Source organism: Petaurus breviceps, unplaced genomic scaffold, assembly GCF_028583685.1.
Source record: "Petaurus breviceps papuanus isolate PSGF00001 unplaced genomic scaffold, PetGlider_PUasm1.0 90845, whole genome shotgun sequence".
NCBI lineage: Eukaryota > Metazoa > Chordata > Mammalia > Diprotodontia > Petauridae > Petaurus > Petaurus breviceps.
Window position 1 is genome coordinate 23,360,210 of NW_027187359.1, and position 23,831 is coordinate 23,384,040.

At 38.1% G+C, this 23,831-nt stretch overlaps 1 protein-coding gene and 1 long non-coding RNA gene across 3 annotated transcripts in view; both read left to right on the top strand.

Annotated features, from left to right (window-relative positions):
- The window catches only part of CDH13 (cadherin 13), a 1,699,366-nt gene that overhangs the window by 235,274 nt on the left and 1,440,261 nt on the right, over positions 1-23,831 (top strand). The gene's annotated exons all lie outside the window — the stretch shown is intronic.
- LOC138149292 (uncharacterized) overlaps positions 1-23,831 on the top strand; it is a 118,704-nt gene that overhangs the window by 74,821 nt on the left and 20,052 nt on the right. Inside the window, exon 2 of the long non-coding RNA XR_011165278.1 lies at positions 16,925-17,075. This is a non-coding gene — a long non-coding RNA (uncharacterized lncRNA). The remainder of the gene's footprint in view (positions 1-16,924; positions 17,076-23,831) is intronic.

The following is a 23,831-nucleotide window of genomic DNA, read 5'->3' on the forward strand; positions in this document are numbered from 1 at the left end:
CATCCACTTCCTTTACAAAAGCCTTTCCTGATTTTCCCAGAGTTATTCCCACCACCCTGAGTCACTCTGTATTTTTAAGTTATATATTTACTTTGCGAACATATATACCCTACGAATGTAATGCTGTCTCACTTTGGATTTTTATCCCCATTGCTTCTTGGAAAACCATAGGTGTTCAATAAGTACTTGCTGATTTGTTGATTAATCTTGCTGGCTTAGCCCACTTTCTGTTCCTGGTTTCTGTGATGCTTCTATCTCAGTTCTCCTCCTATGTTATTCTGATTGCTCCTATATGGCTGATTGCTCTTTCTCGTCCTTTCTTGGTTTATCTTCCTCCTCCTACCCACTAAATGCAGATGTCCTCTCAGCCCAATGTGAGGGCTCTTAAGCCCTCTTCATCTCTAGACTCTTTACAGATAAATAAATCCATTCCTAGAACGTCAATGCCACCTCTACATAAATTCTTTCCACAGTTATATCTTCAGCTTAAATCTTTCCCTGAGCTCTAGTCCCACATCTCCAGCTAGTCAATGGACATCATCTACCTCTTTGGCCTTCTAGTACCTCAAATTTGATATGTCCAGAACTGAACTTATTACCTTTCCCCTATACTTGTCACTCTTCCCAACTTCACTGTTACTGTTGGGTACCACCATAACTCTATGCACCAAAGTTCATAAGCTTGGGATTATCTTTGACTCTTTCTTAGCCTCTCATCAAATTCTTGTTTATTCTACTCAAGGTATCTCTCATATCCATCCTGAATCTTCACTGCCACTACCACAGCTTTAATTCTGGCCTCTATCAACTGTCACTTGAACTCTTCTAAAAGATGTCTAATTGGCCTTCCTGTCTATAATCTCTTTCCTTTTCAAGCAATTCTTCATACCAAGTGAGCTCCTAAGAATCAGGTTTAACCATGTAACTTATCTATTTGAGCTAAGCCTTCAGTGACTTCCAATTCCCTGAATCATAGAATTTAAATTCTTTATTTTGCTATTTAAGGACCTCCATGGTCTGACTCCCATTTCCCTCTTCAGCCTTGTTTTATACTACTGTCCTTGGTATACTCTATGCTTCAGTTAAGCTGAACCTTGGACACTTTTCTTTTAATCAGTTAAAAAAAACATCCTGAACTTAACAAATACCAAATAAAATGGGCATGACTATATGTTTGGTAAAGCAGAAAAAGAAGATTGTATACAAAACTGCCAATTTTTATCATGTGCATCTGGTTTCATTTTAAATGTATGATAAATTCTACCCGTCCCAAAATTGAAAAAGGGAAAAAAAGTCTCACAACAAATAAATATAGGGGAGCAAAACAAATTCTTACATTGCCTGTGTAAAAATGTAGTCCAGTACTTTTTAAATCATGTTTAATTTAGGTCTGCCTCTGTATTTTTACATACTATCTCTAAAATGGATCTTTTCCTCCTCTCTACCTATTAAGATCCTCTCCTTTATCCTAGGTCCAGCACAGATATAGTGCTATAGGCATCCCAGCACCTGAAACACATTTCCTAAAGGAGGAGATGAGTGGATGGGGTTCCATTGTCACACATGGTTAAGGAAGATTAGATAGATACCATGGAAGTGGATGAGGTTGAAGAACTTGGTAGCTAGGGTGTTCAAATGGGGCAGGCGATGGGTTGGAGAAGATTATGAACCAAACACTTAACTTATTGGAGAGCAAAGGGAGTGATTTTTAGGTTCATAGATTGTAGCAACAAGGAGCCAGAGAAGATGAAGTGAAATTGAATGGAGTGAGCAAACAGGTAGGTACATGAAGTGAGGCTGGGGAGGAAGAATGTAATATTGAAGATTCTTGAAAGAAGAAAATTTTACTTTTCCTTAGAAGCAATGGAAGTGATGTAGTGTCATGGTCAGACCTATTCCTTAGGAACAGCTTCAGCAATCTCGACCTTAGTTTCTCATCTGTAGAATGAGAAGGTTCCTTATAGACTGAAATATATGAACCCATAAGGAGGGATGGGGCTGGGAACAGGAAATGAGGAGTTCAGTTTTATTCAAGGTACTCATCAACCCTCAAAGTGGAGATGCCAAGCATACAGTTGGATGTCTGGGACACACTCAGGAAATTCATGCACTTAGTTTAACATACTAACTCTTTACCTTTATTATCTACTCCTTACTTTTCTCTGAATACCTTATCTGAGCTGAGGAAGGGAAGTAGAAAACCAGGTATCTTCTACCACACATGTAAATTTCACAGCAATCCTTGGTAAAGGCAAAGCCTCAGAAAATTTAAGCTGCCATAGTGATTCCCATCTACAGGACAAGTAGTTGTCCCAAATATTGTGTTCCAGAGTTTAAAGGATTGATTGACCTAATCATCTAAGCCTTCTCAAGTGTCTTGGCTTATGGAAAGAAGTCATCAAAAGTGCAGAAACCATCGTCCCATTATCCCTATGGAGTACTCTTTATCTGAGCTCCTAGCAACTTGAGATAACAAAAAGGATTCTTTGTAAAGATTGCTTCCTTCAGCTACTTAACTTCCAACATATAAGGCAACTGGAAGGACTTTTCAGAATAACTTTAAATGCTTTTGTATCAATAGTCTGCTAAAGGCAAGAAGACGGGGATTACCATCTAACTCAGAGCAAAGGTCCAAGGAGTCTGGACAACACATAAGAACAGGGACTTAGGGCATAAACTGAGGGACTCATCCACTAGATACTACATTCCTTATTCCATGCCTGTACTACTTTATAAAGTGCTTACAAAAGCAGTGCTTGGTTCACAATAGGCACTTAATAAATCCTTAATTTTTTAAGCCATTGGTCACCATCTGAAGCACCTGCCCTTAATACCCTGTAATAAGTTCTTAGTATATATTTATTAATTTATTGATTGGGCCAGTCACCAACCAATGGTTACATGTCCTAGAATCATATGTCACTTTCCCTAGAGCCAGTGGCCTGATGCCTGCTTGTCACGTGGGATCTCCACTTTGAGGGTTGATGAGTACCTTGAATAAAACTGAACTCCTCATTTCCTTTTCCCAGCCCCATCCCTCCTTATGGGTTCATATATTTCAGTCTATAAGGAACCTTCTCATTCTACAGATGAGAAACTAAGGTCGAGATTGCTGAAGCTGTTCCTAAGGAATAGGTCTGACCATGACACTACCTCACTTCCATTGCTTCTAAGAAAAAGTAAAATTTTCTTCTTCATTCAAGAATCTTCAATATTCCATTCTTCCTCCCCAGCCTTACTTCATGTACCTACCTGTTTGCTCACTCCATTCAATTTCACTCCATCTTCTCTGGCTCCTTGTTGCTGCAATCTATGAACCAAAAAATCACTCCCTTTTGGCATCCACAAGTTGGAGGATTTTCTTTGTAAGAGACAGATCAGAATCTCTAGAGGATACACACAAACACAAATGACTCACAGGAAAACCTCTTATGATACAATGAAAATGAAGGCTTATATACCCTGAAGATGGGATACCAGGGCCTTCTGGAACCCCAGGTGATCTCTTTCCCAGTTTATTCCTATCTTGCTTTCTTCTCATGACTGGATTTCTGGTTTCACCCCAGGATTCCTCCATCTTTCTTTCTTTGCCCTCTTGTCTTAGGTTCCATAAATTCTAGTTATGGCTCTAGAAATGACAATTGTCTTCAAGTATTTGAAGGCCTGTAATGCAGAGGAAGGGGTAGATGCTTTCTGTTTGTCCTCAGAGACTAGATCTCCAAAAAGTCGATAAAAACATTTTTAAGAAACAAATTTAGGCTTGATATAAAGACAAGAGAAATGTTCTAATACATAGAATTATTTAAAAATGGAATGGGCTACTACAAAGAATAGTAGGCTGTTTCTGACTGGAGGTTTCCTAGCAAAAGTTTCATTACTTCTTTTAAGATTATTGTAGTTAGAAGAATCCTCAGTTGGGTGTGGGTTGATATAGGTGAACTTTAAAGTCCTTTCTGGTTGCTGAAATCCTGTGATTCTTTATAATGCCTTGGTCTTCCATTTTTGCAACTTCTGTTTTCATTTATGATGAGACTATAACTCTTGATGTGGTTCAGATCCTCCAGTAGTGTATTTCCTTGTTGGTTACTGGAAAAAGACCTCATATGTAGAACACCAACAGTAGTCGGTCTCTCTCTTAAAGTACTTACTGTATTTAAGGCACTGTGCTAAGTCTTGGTAATACCAGTACAAGCAAAAAGAAATAGAGTCCCTGCCCTCAGAGAACTTGAAGTCTAATGGGGGAAGACAACACATAAAATCGAACTGAAAAGCTTGGGAGGATCATCAAGGATAATTTTGTAGAGTAAGGGGCACAAGGACACAAGTGATTGAATGAACATAGGGCTGGTTTGGGTACTTCCTCAAAAATGGAAGTGTTCAGGAGAAACTCACCAATCAAAGGACCTGGCCATAGAGGTGTGTGGGGGGCTGGGGGGGGGGGTGGGAAGGATGATCACAGGTGAAGAGTGAGTGGCTTTTTTAGAGCCTCTGGGATCAGGAAGAAAACCTGAGAGTTCCTGACACTATGCATAGGCTGGTCTAAGGCTTACTTTTTTTTATCCTCCTAACGTTTTTGTAAAGATCAAATGAGATAATATTTGTAAAGCCCTTAGCACAGTAACGGGCACATAGTAAATGCTACATAAATATTGATATTGTTGTTGTTATGATGTATTGGGAAGTTGCTTTTACAGACATTCCTATAATGATTCATACAATTGAGACGCATTTTTTTCTGAAAAAAGTGGGCTGATTTTCTTTCTTCTTTTTTTAAAATTTATTCTGAACTTAAGTCAAATAAAGTGGGCATACACATATACATACATACATATGTACACACACAAAGAGTATTGTACAGGAAACTGGAAGTCTTTTATGCACATCTTGCTTTTCTGTTTTAAAAACATAAATACACATAATAAATTCAACATGTAATTTTCAAAACTATCTTGCTTCTACAATTTTTAATTCTTTCTGGTCTTCCTATTTTATTCTATGCATTAAAAATTCTTCAATAGCCCTAATCCCCTCCCCTCCCCTCCCCTCCCCTCTTCTCTCCTCCCCTCTCCTCTCCTCTCCTTTTCTTCTGTGCTTTTCCTTCCACCCCCCAAAATGGAAAGCAACAAAATTAACGGTAACTACACCCTTGTTACAAAGATGCATTATCAAAGCAAAATCATCACATCGGCCATGTCTGAAAAGGTATGCCATTCTCTATCTTGAATACATCACATCTCTGTTGAGAGGTGGACAGAATGCTTTATTATCAGTAGTGGCATGATTTTCCATAGATTCACAGAATCTGAATTGAAAGAGACCTCAGAAGTCATGTAGTTCAATTCATACCCTAGTGACGATCCCTATAACATTTGTAACCTGTAGTCACTTCTAGTGATGGGGAATTCTACACCTTTTAAGTCAGTGAATTCAATTTTTGCACAGTAGGCCAAAATGAACACTGCCTCAGTTTAATTTAATAATAATTATAATTAATGATAATAAGCAGAATTTATAGAATACTTTAAAGTTTGCAAAACACTTTACATAAATTAACTCATTTAATTCTCATAACAACCCTGATAAATAGGTGCTATTATCTTCATCTTACCTTTTAAGAGACTTGCCTAAAGTCATAGAGCTAGTATGTCTCTGAGGCAGGATTCAAATTCAGGTCTTCCTTGCTCCAAATCCCTACTCTATCCATCATACTATGAACCTGCTTATTTACACTCATTGTTCCTTGCTCTGTCCTTTGGGGCTAACAGAGCAAATATAATTGCTATTCAAAATGTCAATCCTTCAAACAGTTAAAGATAATGACTATGTTCCCCTAACCCTTCTCTTCTTCAAATTAAAAATACCCACTTCTACCAACTGGTTCAAGTATGGCATGGTTTAGACTACTCTCACAACCCTTGTCGCCCTTTTCTGGATGTACTGCAATTTGTCATTGTTCACCTAGAGCACAGCACCCTAGCAATTCTCTTGGGTACACCAGGATCATCAGCTCCTTTATCTTAGACCCAGTACTGAGCTATAGCATTAATGCAAAGTGATGCCATGTTAGTTTTTTAGATTAACCCCAACACATTTATTGAGTGCTTACTATGCTCCTGGCTCTGTGCTAAGCACTGATGATACAAAGAAAGCCCAAAGACAGTTCTTGCTCTCCCAGAACTCAGACAAATAGGGGAGACAGCATGAAAACAGCTATGTAGAGACAAGCTATATATGGAGGGAAAGCACTAAAATTAGAAGGGGTTGGGAAAGGCTTCCTCTACAAGGTGGGGTTGTAGCTGGAATCTGAAGGAAGACAGGGAAGACAGGAGGGAAAGTTGAGAAAGGAGAGTGTGCCAGAGACGAGAGACAGACAGAGAAGACACCCAGAGATTATTGAGTTTATAGGTAACTTGCCTTTCCTCTCACTCCCCTCTCACCACCACCCACCCTACTCCCCATAAGTAGTTTTTGTGCAGCCACATTCCTCCTACTGGACAATTACAGTGTTGTTGTTTTTAACTCCAGTAAAAGTACTTTACATTATAATTTTATTGGGTTTGGTCCCATCATTCCAGCTTATTCTATTCTTATTCTATTATTCAACACATTAGCTATTACTAGACTTGGGTTATCTATAAGTTTGATGAGTGTGACAGCTGTTTCTTTATTCAAATTTATTGTTAAAAATGTTCAATTCTATAGGGCTAAGGATAAATCCTTGCAGGGGGTGGCCTTCATGAGAGACACTCTCCATGTTGACATTGTTCCATTAATCCTATTCTCTGGGTCCAATTTATAAACTATAACTATAGTAACATCCATTCTATATTTCTCTATATAACTTCAAAAGAATATTGTAGAAATCATTTCCAAATTCCTTCCTGACATCTAGGTATACACTATTTATAGCATTACTCTGCTTTAATAGCCTTATAACTTAAAAAAAGGGCAGAGAAAATGAGGTGACTTTGGTATGACTTATAGGACAAAAAATGGAAAGGACATTAGAAGTCATTGAGGTCAATTCCCTTTTTTTGCAGATGAGGAAACTGAGGAAAGGTTAATTGACTTAAATTAGGGTCACACAGGTGGTAAATATCTAAGGAAATATTTGAATAATAATTAACTTTCAGTGCCCTAACCACTCCATGATGCTGTCTCCTCTAGAGTAACTCTTCAGCAATTAAGTTTATCTAGACCCTGATGGATCACCATTTTTCTCTCTCAGTACTCACAAGTCATTCCTTTAATTAGGTGTCTTCTCATTTTTATAGGAATCAAAGTCAAACTCACTTTTTGAAAAATCTGACTTCTTTCTCTTTTTTTTTTTTCACATTTCCCATCTCCACTTCCAGGGCAGCTCTCTTATGCCACCCTACAAGTTTCCAAAGATCCTGCCTGACAGTTGCTCCGCATTCATACTGTAAAGTTTTTTCAAGACTGGGCTGTATAGTAAGCTAGTAAGCTGAACTTGTCTAAGGCAGGTAATCCCTTACCATCTCCTTACTTACTTTCAATTTTAATTTCCTGTTAAAAATGTTTGTTTCATCCTTTCCAATCTAAAAATCATTCTTCTTGAAGAAAATAAGCTAAATGACAATTGAGTGGTCACGCTTTACCTCTGCTGTCTTCTATTGTGTTATCAACTGCTGTTAGATTCTTAAATACTCAAAATCCTTCCCCTTCATTCTTTTTCTTCCCCTTAAAATAGCTATTTTTAAAAATAGCCCTTTTTGTTGATTTTCACATTCATGGCAAGTTTCAACTTACTTGAGCATTAATGACGTCCTTTTTATAGTACTGCACTCCTTTTTCTTATTCACACTCAGTTACATCCCCTTGTTGCTATCTCTTACACTATATTTTAAAAATTTGAATTGGTCAGTGGTTGCTTGTGCAGCTGTCTCAACTCCTTTGAACAGCTCTCCCCTTTCTTCCTCACTGGAATAGTTCATGGTTGTGTTGTCAGTTTCATCCTTGAGAGATTCTCTTTCCACATGGATCAATGATATGACAGAAAGCCTTATAAGTTCTGTCAGACTTGGTCACCAAGGCTTCCTTTTTCATGTTGGAACAAAAATGCATGTACAGAAGGAATCTAAAAGCATCCCTAAAGAAGAACAAATTTTGGGCAGGAAGTGAAAGTGACAACTGGAATGTTTACTGACTTGTTCGTATCAAAATGGCATATGACTTCCTTGATACTCCTCATCAGGAAAGCAGTAGTAGTCTTACCCTGTCTCTTCTTCCCACTAATATCACTAGCTGCCTTCTCTCCTGGTGTTAATTTGTGGAAGATCCTCACGATGACAGAGATTTTCATTAAGTACGTGCCTGACCATGTCACTCCCCTTATTCAATAGAGTGGTTGATTATTAACTCTAGGAAAAAAAATTCAACTTCTCTGTCATTTAAAACCCTACGCTATCTTTCCAAACTCATGGTACACTGCTACCGTTTCCTCACTTTACAATCCAGCCTAACTGGCCTTCTGTGTTGGTAACTATTCCCTATGTATTGCACTCCATATCCCATCTCTGGCCCAGTGCTGATGGCGGTCCCCTGAAATGTCTGCAGTGCATTTCCTTCTCCACCTTAGAAAATTACTTAATTTCTTCAAGGCTCACCTCAAGTACACCAGATGAAACCTTATGTATCTTTCCCAAGTGCTAGTGTTTTCTTTTCTTAAAATATATTTCATTTATTCTGTATGCAGAGGAAAGTAAGTGGTATAGTGGATAGATAGCTCAGTGGATTTGGAATCAGGAAGAGGTGAGTTTGAATTCTGCCTCAATCACTTAGTAGTTAGGTAATTATGGGCAAGTCATTTAACTTCTCTCAGCCCTAATTTCCTCCTCTTTAAAATGGGGATAATAATAGCACCTAAATCACAGTCACTGAAAATCACATAAGATAAAATGGAAAGTACTTTGCAAACCTTTATGTGCTATTTAAATGCTATTTTTCTATGTCTACATGTGTGCATATATGTATATACACATATGTGTATAAGTATATATAAATATACATAAGTAGATGTGTGTGTGTGCGCGCACGTTCGTGTGTGTGTACATTTTATCTACTCTATCAACTGTGCCACCTAGCTGTCCCAGAGAGTATCTGATTTGGAGTCAGGAAGACTCATCTTCCTGAGTTCAAATCTGAGCTCAGGCACTTACTAGCTCTGTGACCATGGGCAAGTCACTGAAGCCTGTTTACCTAAGTTCTATCATCTAGAAAATGACCTGGAGAAGGAAATGGCAAACCACTCCAATATCTTTGCCAAGAAAACCCCAAAATGGGATCCTGAAGAGTCAGACATGACTGAAACAACAAATGCATACACATATAAATATACACAAATTACACATATAGGTAAACAACATACAGTTGTATTTTTGCTCAAGGGACTTAAATTCTCCTTTATTGGGGAGGCTAAATTAGAAATGGCACTTGGTTTGTTAAAACACTTTTATAGTGACAAAACTGGCACCAATTACAAGATTTTAGGGCTTATTTTCCATCAATGAGGCTAATATATGGTTGAACTAGCCTATAGTTTTGCTATCATGTAAGATACAGAGCAGGTCAGTCATTATAGTTGGTAATAATGACAATGTTGGGAATCCCTAGGGGGAACAGAGAAGGACAGGGAACAGAGGCTTACCCAACAAGGGAACTAGAGATGAGACCTGCAGCTAAATTGCTAAGTTCTGCTGTATATGTTTTCAGGGTTTCTCTTAGTGTTAAAGGGAGGGTGTTTGTATAAAAAAGGTGCATTTCCATAGTCACCTCCTTCCAGGTAAATTACAACAGATAACCAAGAATAGGGCTCTCTGATCTCTTATCATTCATTTTAGCTCTAAAGGAAAGTTTTTTGAAGACTGAACAGTCTCCTCATTCTTTCAATGATAAATAGACTTCAGCCACTTCACAGTGGGATCTATAAAAGGGCATATTAGAAACCAAGCCTTGGACAGCCAATTGTTCCTGAAACTGGAGACCAGAGTTTGTTTAATAGGACCTTCATTGAGCTTCACAGAGTAATAAACACTCAAATTATTTTTGTGCTTTAAAGTTTACAAAGTTCTTTCCTCACAACAGCCTCAGCAAGGTGGGGAGTAAAGTTTCTATGATCCCCATTTTACCTGAGGAGTAGCCAGAGGCTTGGAGAGGGGAAATTAATTCTTTGCTATAGATAATGATCACACATTTTTACTTATACACAGAGCACTTCTCTTTACCATAAGCACTGGCTGCTGGACTTTGTAAATCCTGCTGAGTCAATTAGGACACAAGATCATTGGAGATAATAGCCATGGAGGACCTTAGAGATCACTTAGTTCAATTTTCTCATTTTGTAGATGAGGAAATTGACATCTAAGAAAGTTGTATGACTTTCAGGGTTACAGCACTAGAACTGGAGGAGATCTCCCAGGCCATCTAGTCTAAACCCTTTATTTTACAGATGATAAAAAAAGGAGCCATGGAGTTTGAAAGATTTGTCTGAGACTAAATAGCCATAATTTACATTGGGAGGATTTGAACATGGGTCTTCTGATTCCAGAACCAGTACTCTTTCTATTGGACAGTGCCGCCTCTGGCATGTCTTTGCTCTGATGATCCCCTTTAACTTTCTCATGTGCCTTTTAGAAGCAGTCTTGTTGTTTAATAGTCACATGAAGTTCTAGGGTTAGCCTTTATGGGATTGGGAGGTATTTTACTAATGGTATAGCTCATGAGCCCCCATCTATACCTCCATGATGATTACAAGTTGATATCAATATTTCAGGTAAACCATTACCTTTTAGAAAGGGATATTTTACCAATCTGCTATGGTTAGTACAGTTGTTAAAAAAAAATTTCTCCCCACTTCAAAATCTGTAACACACTTTCCCCATCATACAAGTACAGAATCCAGAGGAGAGTGGGCTCAAACTTAGGGAGGCATAATTTTGTTAGTCGATAAGGCTACCAGTGTTGAATCAAAATCTCTAGCTTTCCTTTTTCTACATGGGGCCATGAACATTTCTCCAGTGATGTCTTAAAATGGCAATCTCTTTGGATGTCTAGGCAAATTCCTTTGGGTCCTATATCGAATGGCACACAAAATTTCTACCATTGGATCCCTGCCACTGCAAGATTAATCCAAATGGAGTTTCTAACTCACCCTTCTCCCTTCCCCTCACTTGGAAGTACAAGCTAATTTAAATTAAAAAAAAACATTCTCATAAAAGCCTTCAAAGAGTTGTATGACTCTCAAAGAGAATTAAGCAACTTGCCCAAGGTCATACAAAAGTCACAGAGCTGGGCTTTGAGTAGTTAAGTCTAAATTCTATCTCTCTGCCGTACTAAACAATGTTGCTCCTTAGGAAGCAAATACCAAAGTATGTGGCATAGGAGGGAGACCCCCTCTAATAGTTTACCCTGGAGCTTGATAAGCTATATACCTTACCAAATAGGCCTTTTTGATTTCATGGCACTGACTCTGATTCTCCCACACTGATCCCTTCCTCTACCATACTCACCCTACACTACTGAACTGACTTGCAGTGAGAGACTATGTGATTCAGTGTCAACAGCTCAGTACTTCAAGGTATAAGAACTAGGTTCAAAGCCCAACTCTATGCCAATATCTGGGTAACCTTGGAAAACCCCATTCCAATAACAACTAACATTTTTATAGCACTTATGTAAAAGACACTATATTAAGTGCTTTGCAATTATATCATTTGACCCTCCGAACCCTTATAGGTAGGTATTATTGTTATCTTCTTTTTACAGATTAGGAAACTGAGGAAAATAGGAGTTAAGTGACTTTCCCAGGGTCACACTGTTAGTAAATGTCTGAGGCTGAATTTGAACCAAGGTCTTTCTGGTCCTGAGACCCAGTTCTTTATACCCTGTACCACCTAGCTGCCCTGACTTTCTATCTTTCTGCCTCAGTTTCTTCCTCTATAAAAAGAATTAGGTTGGTCTAGATGAAGTCTACAGTGTTCCCTTAGTTGTAAATCTGTGATACTATTTCCCTACTGTATCATTCTAAGGATCTCTAAAGTCCCTTCTGGCTCCATGTTCATTTTATCCTATAACATCCTGGCCTAATGATTTCACCATATTTCCAATCACCGGTTTTGGACAAGAGTTCTCTACATTCCCTGGAGCACATGACCCATTGGTTGGAAAAGGGAATGTCTTCCTGGGCATGCTACTGTTTGAGTCCATAGACAGGCTTCCCTGAATGGATCACATTTAGGCTTCCCATGATCCTAGTTGCACAGGGAAGATATGAAAAAAGGCCAGGGAAGGTTATGATTGACTTTGCCTGAGTCCAATCACATGCAAAAATTCACTTCCAAATCTATTTCTTTCAGTCTGTTCTTTACTTCAGTGTGTGTCAACAGTATTTTCTACTCTCTAGAGCAGTGGAGCCTATAGGGAACTTCAGGGGCAGAGTGGGTGAGGACCAGGATCTGAGGACAGAGAATAAAGGCCATCAGCTTCTCTCTTCTTCTTGAGGGCATTTTCTTCCTCAGATTTTCTGGCTCCTTTTTACCTCCTGCATTTCCCAATTAAGCTCTGAGCTATCCATCTCAACATTTAATTTAGGCTTCAGGCTGGACTTGAACCAAATCAGACACACATGAAGTCTTTGCAGTTAAGGATATTTGGTACTATCTCTTCTGGGCAACAGTGGGCACAGATTGGGCCAGAAGCATTTGATGCCAAATCTCTTTCTTTGTGTTCTAACGTAGCATTTGAGTCATTTGCAAAGCAGACGAAGTGATTGTCTGAGGCACAGTCATGCGTCTGCCACAGCAATCACCGTGTTTTCCACTGAGTTCATAATGCTATTTTTCTCTGCCAAATCCCTCCCTCCCCACCCATGCCAACCTTTGTAGCTTCAGCGGGTTAAAATGATCTTAATTTGGCCACTGGGTCTCTCTTGCTAGTTGCAATAGGGAAAGTTGACTTTTCATAGCAGGATGGGAAAGGATGGCAGTAAGGGTGAATGTCTCAAGAAACAGGCTTTCTAGCTCTTTTTCTCACTTGACCTCTATCTTACTTAGATGATAGCAATAATAACAGTTCATTGACAGAATTATTTCATGATGATATGAGCTAACATAACAACATAAGACAACATAATGCAACATCAATACAGTATAATATAATATAGCACAATATGGCACACTATAGCATAATGTGGCATGATGTGATATAGTATAATATGGTACATTATGGAATAGTATGGAAGAATATATTATTAATATAACATAATACAATGTAACATAACATAAGACAATGTGTTATCCTTTATGCACAACATGGTATAGTGGAAATAATGCTGAGTTTGGATCCAGAAGACCTTGGATCAAATTCTGCACCTGCCATTTATTACCCAAGTAACCTCTGTCAACTTTCATTTTCTGAAATTGAAAGGGTTGGACTTACATGACCTCCAAAGTCCTTTTTGGCTTTAAATCTATGATCCAATGATCAATCAATCAACACATTTATTAAGCACCTACTATGTGCCAGGTCCTGTGTTGAGTAATGAGAATACAAAGACAAAAATTAAATAGTCCCTACACTTAAGGAAGGAATTTTATTGAAAAAAAGCAACGTGTGCTCCTATAATTTCTTCCCCCTCTCCCTCAACTGCATACATTTAATCAATTGGAAAATATTGCTGTTTCTACCTTCTTGACATCTTTGCATCTGATCCCTTTTCTCCAAATCACACAACTAGCTCCTTAAGTCAGGCCCCCATTACCTCTAGACTAGATAATTGAGATATTCTCTTAATAAGTTTTCCTGCCTCAAATGTCCCACAACTCTAGTCCACCCTTCACACTCCTGCCAATTTTTCCTTAAGCTCCAATTTGATGATGTATCACCCATATTTGACTAACTCCAGTGGTTTCTTATTGCCTCTAGAATAAAATATAAACTCCTGTGTCTAAATTTTAAAACCCTACACAAACTGATTCCAACCTATCTTTCCAGACTCCCTGGATATTACTCCCTCTCTTGTACTCTGTCATGAGCCCAAATTGACCATCTTTCTTTCCCTCTCACAGCATTCTCCATCTCTTGTCTTTGTGCCTTTTTATTGGCTACCTCTCATATCTGGAATGTACTTCCTGCTTATTTCTATCTCATAAATTCACTCTTTTCCTTTAAGAGGGTACCATCTTGGGTACTTCTGCCTGAAACCTTTCTTCATCCCCTCCTCACTGCTTCCCCCCAAATAATGGTGCATTTAACTATGTAGCATATATTTGTATGTGTTCACTTTATATCTATGACCTATTTATTTCTATCAGTACTTCTGTATTAGAAGGTAAGTTCTCCATGAGTAGGAACTGATTCATTCTTTGTACTGTACCCACAGCACCTAGCACAGTGCTCGGCATACAGTCGGTCCCTAATAAATGCATTGTGCTAGGTTGATATAAGTATGTACAAACAGTGAACAAGAGGAAATATTTTGCTCATGATGACTAGTATAAAGCTGAACAAAATAAGCACTGATTGATTGATGGATATAGTTGGCCTTCCCATCAGTAGCAGGGCATGTGCACTGAGTTTTCCCTGAGTCATACAATCTTTCTCTTGAGAAGATGATAGATATAGAATTGGAAGAAGCCCCAGAGACTTTTTAGTTTAGCCCCTTCATTTCATAGATTTGGAAGTTGAGACCTAGAATAATAAAGGATTTGTCCACAATCACATTTTTTACCATAACATGAGAGGAATTATTCCTCCTTATAGACAAAGGTACACAATGATAAGATGTTGTCTTCTGTGGGCTCTGGACTCAAAAATAAGTGGTCAGTACTAAATTGTTGACCTTGGCTTCAGAGCCACCAGGGGAATGAGAGGAGAGTGGAAAGGTTTCCATATTCATTGTTGAAAGGATGAAATGAAGAGGTAAACACCTGGCCCCAGGTAGTTGCTGATCCCCAAACACTGAGAGCTCACTTTTCTTGCCATGCTCTCTTCACTAGGTTGAAACTGAGTTTCATTAAGAATCCACCAGGGAACACTGGGCTGACTTAGATGAAGCATGTGTTTGCCAGACATGGCCAGCCATTCCTGACTTTCAGAACAGTTGCAAGGCCTGAGAAATCTACGAGGTAGGAGGGAGTTACTGCAGGCAGATATGTTCCTCAAATACTCTATTACAGTTATATGGGTGGAATGAGGTAGGCAGAGTTGTTGGATAAGTATGTGGCTTACATCCAAGAGACTCAAAATGATCTGAAGAGATTAATTAGGTTTAAAGGCAGTCAAAAGATAGATGCCTTTTAATGTGGTAGCATGTGAGACACAGCAACCTCAAAGAGTCAGAAGTAAGACTGATGTTTTTCATAAAGAAAAATGGCTCCATCTCAGAAAATAGGTGATGAAATGATTCCTTTCCTCTTGTTGGAGAGGTGTGGGACCAATGGCTATGGAATTTTGCATATCAAGGCAGACATGGTCATTTTATTGCCTGGTTTTACATACATATATATATATATATATATTCACACACACATACACATGCACACACAGACACACATAGGCACACATGTATGTGTATATGTATATATATTTTTTCAAGGGAGGGTTCACTGGAAAAAATGCTAGCATAAAAATACCTGAAAACTTAAAAAAAATTATACTCATTTGACACTGATGTCTAAAAAGATAGCCTATTCACTGGTGCTGAAAGAGGGGACATATCTCCAGCCAGTTCATACGATATGGTTACCATTCACCTGGAGCCTAGGACTATGAGTGAGTTTCATGATGCAGTAGGCAGAGCATCGTGGCTGAACTCAGAGGACCAGGGTCACAACCTACTTCTTTTTTTTTCTTGTTTTTTTTTCCCCATTTTTTTGGTCTTTATTAATTTGTTTGTTTACTTTTAGTTTACAAGGTTCAATTCTACAATTCCTCGAGTTTCAAATTTTCTCTCCCTCCCTCCACTCCCCCCCATGACAGCATACAATCAAGTATAGGATCTGCAAATACTTTCACATTAGACATTAGTCAATTTATAAAGATGGATTATATCAGATAAAATGAAAAATGGTAAAGAGGAAACAAAACCAAACAAGAAAAAGGAAAAGATCAGGTAGTTTGCTTCAATCTGGATTCAAACTAAGTTCTCTCTAGTTCTTTCTCTGAATGTAGACATCTCTCTCCATCATGAGTCTTTTGTGATTGACTTATATCACGGCATTGCTGAGAAGAGTCCAGTCTATCAAAGTTGGTCATCACACATACGTTGTGTCTGTAATTGTGTACAAATTTCTACTGGTTCTACTCTTCTCACCCAGCATCAGTTTGTATAAGCCTCTCCAGGTAAATATGAAAATCTGCTTCTGATGCTTTGAACCTCTCTCTTACCTTGGATAATTCACTTAACTGCTTTGGACCTCATTTTCTTCCTCTGTAAAATGAGGGGATTGGACCATATGGTCTTTGAGATTCTGACAGCTCTTTATTTATGATCTTATCAAATAGGATGAGGTCATCTCCCTACTGCTACACTTAACTGAGATGATATTCATACTCTATTGCACAATCATTGAATGAGCTTATACTCATAAGCACCAGCTATCCATGTCAATTGAGCAAAACAAAACAACGACAACAGCAAAACATGTCTGGAGATCCTGTAAAAAGTATTTCTGACCATGGAAACACTCAGAATAATATGGACATGATGTATTTTTTTCCACCTAGAAATAGAAATACAACAATTCTGTGAGGACTTCTAAGAGAAGACTAGATACAGTCCTTGATTCAGATCCTCAAACCAGTTAAGTCCTCAGGACAACCTGCCTAGAAATCAGGGAGAAAATTCATTCTGGGCATACAAGAGCCATGGGATTCTGAGCTTTGCTCTTTTCTTTGGCCCTCGCAGCACCAAGACTTGTCTTCAGGCCTGGAAAAACACAAGCCCGTGTTGAATGCATGTGGGAGCACTCAATTCTGTTTCATGGGCTATAGCTGAAGCCATATGGCATCCTATGGAGTTTGGATGGACCAGGGAGAGGCTTTGGAAGGCACTGGAGGTAAGTGTGGGAGGGTGGGGATGGAAGTTTTATACAAAAAGCTATTGGCCTATTTTTAGCAGCTGAGTCACCCCGGGGAAATTTTGAACATGGCCTGCCTGCTCATGATGATCCAAGGTTAGGAATTAGGATTTCTAAGTAATTCTTACTCCCTGACTACTGGCCATAACATAGAGGAGGCAAGTATTTAGAGACAATACAACTGGACTTTTTTGTTAAAACTGGACCTGGAATTTTGTTAGGAAAAGTAATGCCCTTTACCAGATAGATTGCTGCTATGCAGCTAAAAATCTTAAGAGAGCTGCCTGCCTGAGAGGTTAATTGACTTGCTGAAGTTATCACACCAGGAGACTTGAGAGTCAAGACTCAAACCCAGGAATTCCTGACTTCGAGGCTGGCTTGCCATCCACTATACCACACTGCCTATCAACTGATTTATACTAATAAAGGATAGAATTTTATTTTTTTTAATGGCCAAGCTGAGGAAGAGTTTTCAAAACATTCCTTCATGCAAAGAAAAACAATAACACAGAGATTGCATAGACTTCTCAAAAAATGAATGTTCTGCTCAAGTCAGAAGTCTGAACTTAACTAGTTAATCAAAGGTGAAAGTCAGTTGAGCTTGAAAAATTCCTAGAAGGTAGCAGAGGTTAGCAGTTTTTTGTCCTTCAATTCACTCTCTCACTGAATAAAGCAATCAATAAGTATTTGTGCCAGGCATTGTGCAGATTGGGGATAAAAAAGAAGAAAAATTCCTTAAGATAGCATTTGTTACAGATATAACCTTGGACCAGAGGTCAGGGAGGCCTGAGTTTCCCTTGCATGTCAGATATATACTAGTTGTGTGACCAGGGTGTGTCATTTAATTCTTAATGAGGTAATATATGTAAAACACTTTGCAAACTTTAAAGTGATACATAAATGTTAGCTGCTGCTGTTGCTACTATTATTAGTTCTATAAGGCCCTTGGCCTCAGTTTCTTCATCTACAAAATGAGGGAAATTGGGTTTCATGATGACTAAGGACCCTTAAATCTATGACCCTGTGAGACTACGTTCTAGTCGGGCAGATACACAAGGAGATTCATACAGAGGACACTCAAGTAACCCTAGAAGGGAAATATGGCCACGTGGGCAGATCAGGAAAGGCCTTGTTCAGAGGAGAGACTCTTGGAGGAAGCCTGAGAGAAGGAGGAGAGTTTAAGAATCACCATCAACCCCGTTTTGTCCTGACCTGTGATAAAGTCAGTCAAGCAGCATTTATTAAGTGCCGATTATGTGCTAAGCTTTGTGGATATAAAGTCAAGTCTCAATGAACTGAAAGTAAACCTGTGTTTTTAATTGGCCAGCAGGGAATTTTCTCCTCCTTCTCTCAGCTTCTTTTGTTACCCAACATCCTAAGCTCAAGGACCCAAAAGACCATATGAAATCAGGGAGCGTCACAAATAGCCCAACAGTAGAATCCCCTCAAGCAAACACACGAGAAACAATGTGCTGCAGAGGGAAGAACACTAGATTTGGGATCAGAACACCTGGGTTCAAATCCTGACTGTTACTTACCGTGAGCTCTTGGGCAAATCGCTTCCTTTCTCTAGGCTGCAGTTTTACCATGCATAAAATGACCAATCTGGACATGATGATATCTGAATGTCCCTTTCAGCTCTAAATCTAATAACTCTATGACTATTGTTAAATAGCTTTCTTAAGGCCTGTATAGAGAACATTCTTCTACTATATGGGATTGCTGGCTTGTTCTCCAAAGAAGTTCATGCATCAGGAGGGAGGTGGAGGTGGATGGTGAAGCCCTTCATCCCTTTGACTTTATCTAATCTAGATGGAGTGAATCCAACTGAAGGGTGTGCTAGTTAATGTTTAACAACCAGGTCTTAGGAAATAAAAAAGTACCTCTGATATACTTCTAAGTTTAATCTTCATTATTAACATTTTATTCAGCATGTTCTTAAGTCTAGAAGCCAATAACAACAACAACAAAACAAATCAAGCTTTGATTTGTAACATCTGCCCCATTTTTGAAGTGTAAATGCTCATACTGAAAATTTAATAATCAGCTTTTTGACCTAGCTCCAGCAGGCTCCATCCTGCTTCTATTTCACTTTATTCCTGAACATCTCAGAATCCTAGAATCACAGCCTAGATATAGGGGCTTGGTTGAGTACTTCATCTCCTTTAATGGTGAGATGTTTACTATCACTCTATAAGGTTGAATATTGGTAAGACCAGGCCTGTGAAGGTTGAGTGCTTCTATGAAGACACTATGCTTCCTTTTGGGAGTTACCACGAGGGCAATGATAGTATCTGACTTTGACTGACTACATCAGATGGTTAGAAATCAAAGAATCAATAATGGAGAGAAAACAAGAATTTATTGTGTTAGTGCAATTAATGTTGTTTTTCTATAAAAAAATTATTACTTTCATAAATAATGGTATAAACTGTAAATCTTTAAAGCAGTAGGTTGCCCTAGAAAGTTTACCACGCTTACACTCTGAGGACACATCTATAACTATGGGACCTTGGGCAATTCATAAGTTCTTTGGACTTCATGGCTAAAAAGGGGATAATAATCCTGGCTTTGGGCACGTCACACATTCTGCTCTGAACTTCATTTTCTCCATCTGTAAAATGAGTAAGTTGGACTAGATGATATTTCAACAACCTTGTAGCCCCAAAAGTGAAAGTGTTTTATCAAATTTTATAGCACTATAGAATTATGAATTGTTCTTTTCCTTATAATTGTAAAAGTATGATAAAGTAAAAAACTAAATCAAGCTTTTAACATATACAAATACCTAGATATGAACTCTCACTTTTGTTACTAACCTTAACTGTTATCAATTTCTAATTAATTAAATCTTGGCTTTCCTTTTTGCTTCAAGGAAAGACTAATTATCAGACTAAAGTCTTGTCCTGAGTCTTATTCATACTCCTTGGTCACTAACTGTTTGTCCAACTCAGGCTAAGCTAAGACTCTAATAATAATATATTATTATATATTAATATTATAATAATATATTATTATATATTAATATAATAATAAGAGGAAAGGCATTAATACTCTAATACCCTTGTCTCAGCTTTCACTCTGTTAGCCTCTTCAGAAGGAATCTTAGTTTCTCCTGTGTACTTTTTTCAACTTTTCTATTTTTATTTTCAGTTCAACATCTTCCTTTGTTGTTCTTCCTCCCTAAGACAATGTAGAAGGAGGAAAAAGAAAGTGGAGCCATTGTATTTGCACATTGGTTTCCTTCCAATAAGGAAGAGGTTACTTTGGCAACCACCCTTTTATTTCATCCCAGTTGACTAAATTTTTAGTCTTGGTTCCCCTTCCCATATTATGTCGCTCCCACTGAACATATTTACGTTATCGAATAAAGCTTCTCTTCAGTTTTAAAAGCCTATTCCAGAAATCTGGAAACATTTTTTTTTCTAAAAGGGGTCAAGCCCTTCTTGTTTTTGCAATGCTTTAAAACATAAGTAAACAAAAGATAACCACTTAAAAGTGTTTTAGGAATTTACCCATAATTTGTTATAACATAAAACCTGTATCTAGCTTTTGGAGGTCCTAAGCTAAACAAGGGTGGTGATGAGTCTGAATGAAATCATTGACCAATTTATCAAGTATTTAAAAATCTTTTTCTCACTATTTCCCCTACCCTTGATCCATGGGAAGTGCTAAGAGAAGCTTGCTCAATTTTCCTACCCTTTTATGAATATTTTGGAAACAAGTCCTTGTAATTTGAAGATTCTGGTTCAGCTTAACAAAGAGGAAATCAGAGTAAGAATAAGGCTATTTCCTGGAGCATTTATAATACCAAGGCAAAAATGATAAACATGAGCAGTAGGCATCTTGCCCAGGCATTGTAAGATAAAGGACACAGTTATTAGCTACCAAGAGCTTAAAGCATTTGATTAAAAACTTGCTTAAGAACTGATTGCAAGTTTGCTTTTGCAAAAGAAGGTAATATATGAGATGGGATGGAATGAGATTAACTGAAGCCCCATAGTCCAAAAGAGCCTTCTCTTATATGAAGTCTGTGACTGTGGGAACCAAGGTGGAAAAGAATGTAAGAAGTATAGAGGCACATGGGTCTGAAGTGGTGTTTTTGTGCTGTATATATACTTAGCATGTTTTCTTCTTTCTGACTGTCTGGTTGCTAGAAAGCTGGTCCTCTGGGAAAAGGAATTGATGCCATCTCCTGGAAATTAAGAAGAACGGGAGAACTGCAGAGGACAGTGAATGGGGTTAGCAATGAAATGGATGCATACTGGGAAATGTGGAAACCTTCAAGAAGGATGACAGTGGGGACAATGAGGAGCAGTGAGAGGGAGAAGTAACCACTGATGTCTGTTATTCTAAACCAGGCCCAATGTAGGCCATTGCAATGATTCAGGTTAGAAGGTTAAAATTTAATGAGGAGTGAGCAAACCATAAAATTCAATAAAACTAAAGTTTAAGAGAGCACAACTTCAAAGGTAAAAGAACATAAAATACTTCTCTCCTCTGACTAAATAGTGACCAGATCTGGAATTTAGGAATATTACTCATGGACAGTTGGAGTCAAGAAGTAATCTCTCAGATGCAATTGTCTCCCTATTTCCTACCCCTATGCCAGGCCACATATTTAAATCAGCAAAAAAGACAAATGACCCCACTAATGTAAAGGACCAGCATACTTCCCTTGTTACTAGTACTACCTCCTACTAAATAGGACATTGGCCATTGCTACCACTAGAAAAACAAGAAAGGGCAAGATCAAAGGTGAAGGGTGAAATGAGAGAGAAAAGCTTCAGGCCGAGGGCTGCTGGTGGGCAAACACTACCCTGCCACCACAGTGTATGGTAGTGGCAGCTAGAATTTTCCTACTGAATTACATCCCCTAGCCCCTAACTTGCAGCTCATACAAAACCAGTCTACTACAGTGAGAGACTAGAGCTGTAACAAACTGGCATTTCAAATAGATAATTTTTATTTTATTAAATTAAAAAGGTTTTGCACAAACAAAACCAATGCAACCAAGATTAGAAGGAAAGCAGAAAACTGGCAAACAATTTTTTCAGTTAGTGTTGCTGATAATGGCCTTATTTTACAAATACATAGAGAACTGAATCAAATTTATAAGAATAGATATTATTCCTCAATTGATAAATGATCAAAATATATGAACAGGCAGTTTTCAGATAAAGAAATTAAAGCTATCTATAGTCATATGAAAAAACGTTCTAACTCACCACCGATTAGAGAAATACAAATTAAAACAACTCTGAAGTACCACTTCATAGCTATTAGTTTGGGTAATATGACAGAAAAGGAAAATGATAAATGTTGGTGAAGATGTGGGGGAAATTGGAATACTAACGCATTGCTGGTGGAGTTGTGAACTGATCCAGCCATTCTGGAGAGCAGTTTGGAACTATGCTCAAAGGGCTATAAAACTGTACATACCACTTAATACAAAAATACAACTACTAGATCTGTATTCCAAAGAGATCATAAAAATGAGAAAAGTCTTCATATGTACAAAAATGTTTATAGCAGCTCTTTTTGTGGTGGCAAAAAAATTGGAAATTGTGGAGATGCCCATTAAATAGGGAATGGCTGAACAAGTTGTGGTATATGAATGTAATGGAATACTATTGTTCCATAAGAAGTGATTAACAGACAGTTTTCAGAAAAATCTGGAAAGACTTATATGAACTGCTGCTGAGTGAAGTGAATGGAACAGGAGAACATTGTGTATAGTAACAGCCATATTGAATGATGATCAACTATGATAGACTTAGCTCTTTTCAGCAATACAATGATCCAAGACAATTCCAAAATACTCGTGATGGAAAATGCTATCCACATCCAGAGATGGATCAGACTATGGAGTCTGAAAAAACAGATTGAATCATACTATTTTCACCTTTTTTGTTTTTTGTCTTTTTTCTTTCTTGTGTTTTTCTCCATTTGTTCTGATTCTTCTTTTGCAATATGACTAATGTGGAAATATGTTTAACATGATTGTGTACATGTATATAACCTATATCAGATTGCTTCCTATCTTGGGGAGGGGGGAAGAAAAGGAGGAAGGGAGAAAAATTTGGAAACTCAAAATCTTACAAAAACAAATGTTGAAAACCATCTTTATATGTAATTGGAAAAAAATAAAATACCGTTAAGTAAAAAAAAAAAAGAAACGAGTATTTCTGTCAAGGCAATGGAGATTGTAAGGGGATCACTGAAGGGGAGGAGGAAGCCATGATCACTCCGAGTTGTGGTCCTACTCAGGCATTAATGTAAATGACTGAGAACTTACAGGAATCTGTTGGGAGAGTTGCAGTTATCATTAATTTCTATGGACTCTCTGAAAGTCTTATCTTTGTTCATTACCTTACAAATAAGACTGTTCAGGTTTTTACCTTTTGAGTCTATGTGCTTAGAAGAGAAGCTAATAATTGCCCTTGGGGAGGACCAATCAGGGGAATACCCTGATAAATGGGCCAATCTCATTTGCATAGATTCTACATAGGCCTTCAATTCCTTAACAAATCACCACATATAATAAACCGATTTCTCATTTGTGGTAGATGTTCTGGAAAATGTGGATGCTACTAGAGAATTTGATATTCCTGTCTTCCTTACTCTGCAGACCTAATCTTCAAGTGAATAAGACTCTTCAAACCATACCCTGTTCATGGCTGACACTTTCCAGTGGTATGCTGGTTTTCCTTACCAGGTGCTTGGCAAGCAAAA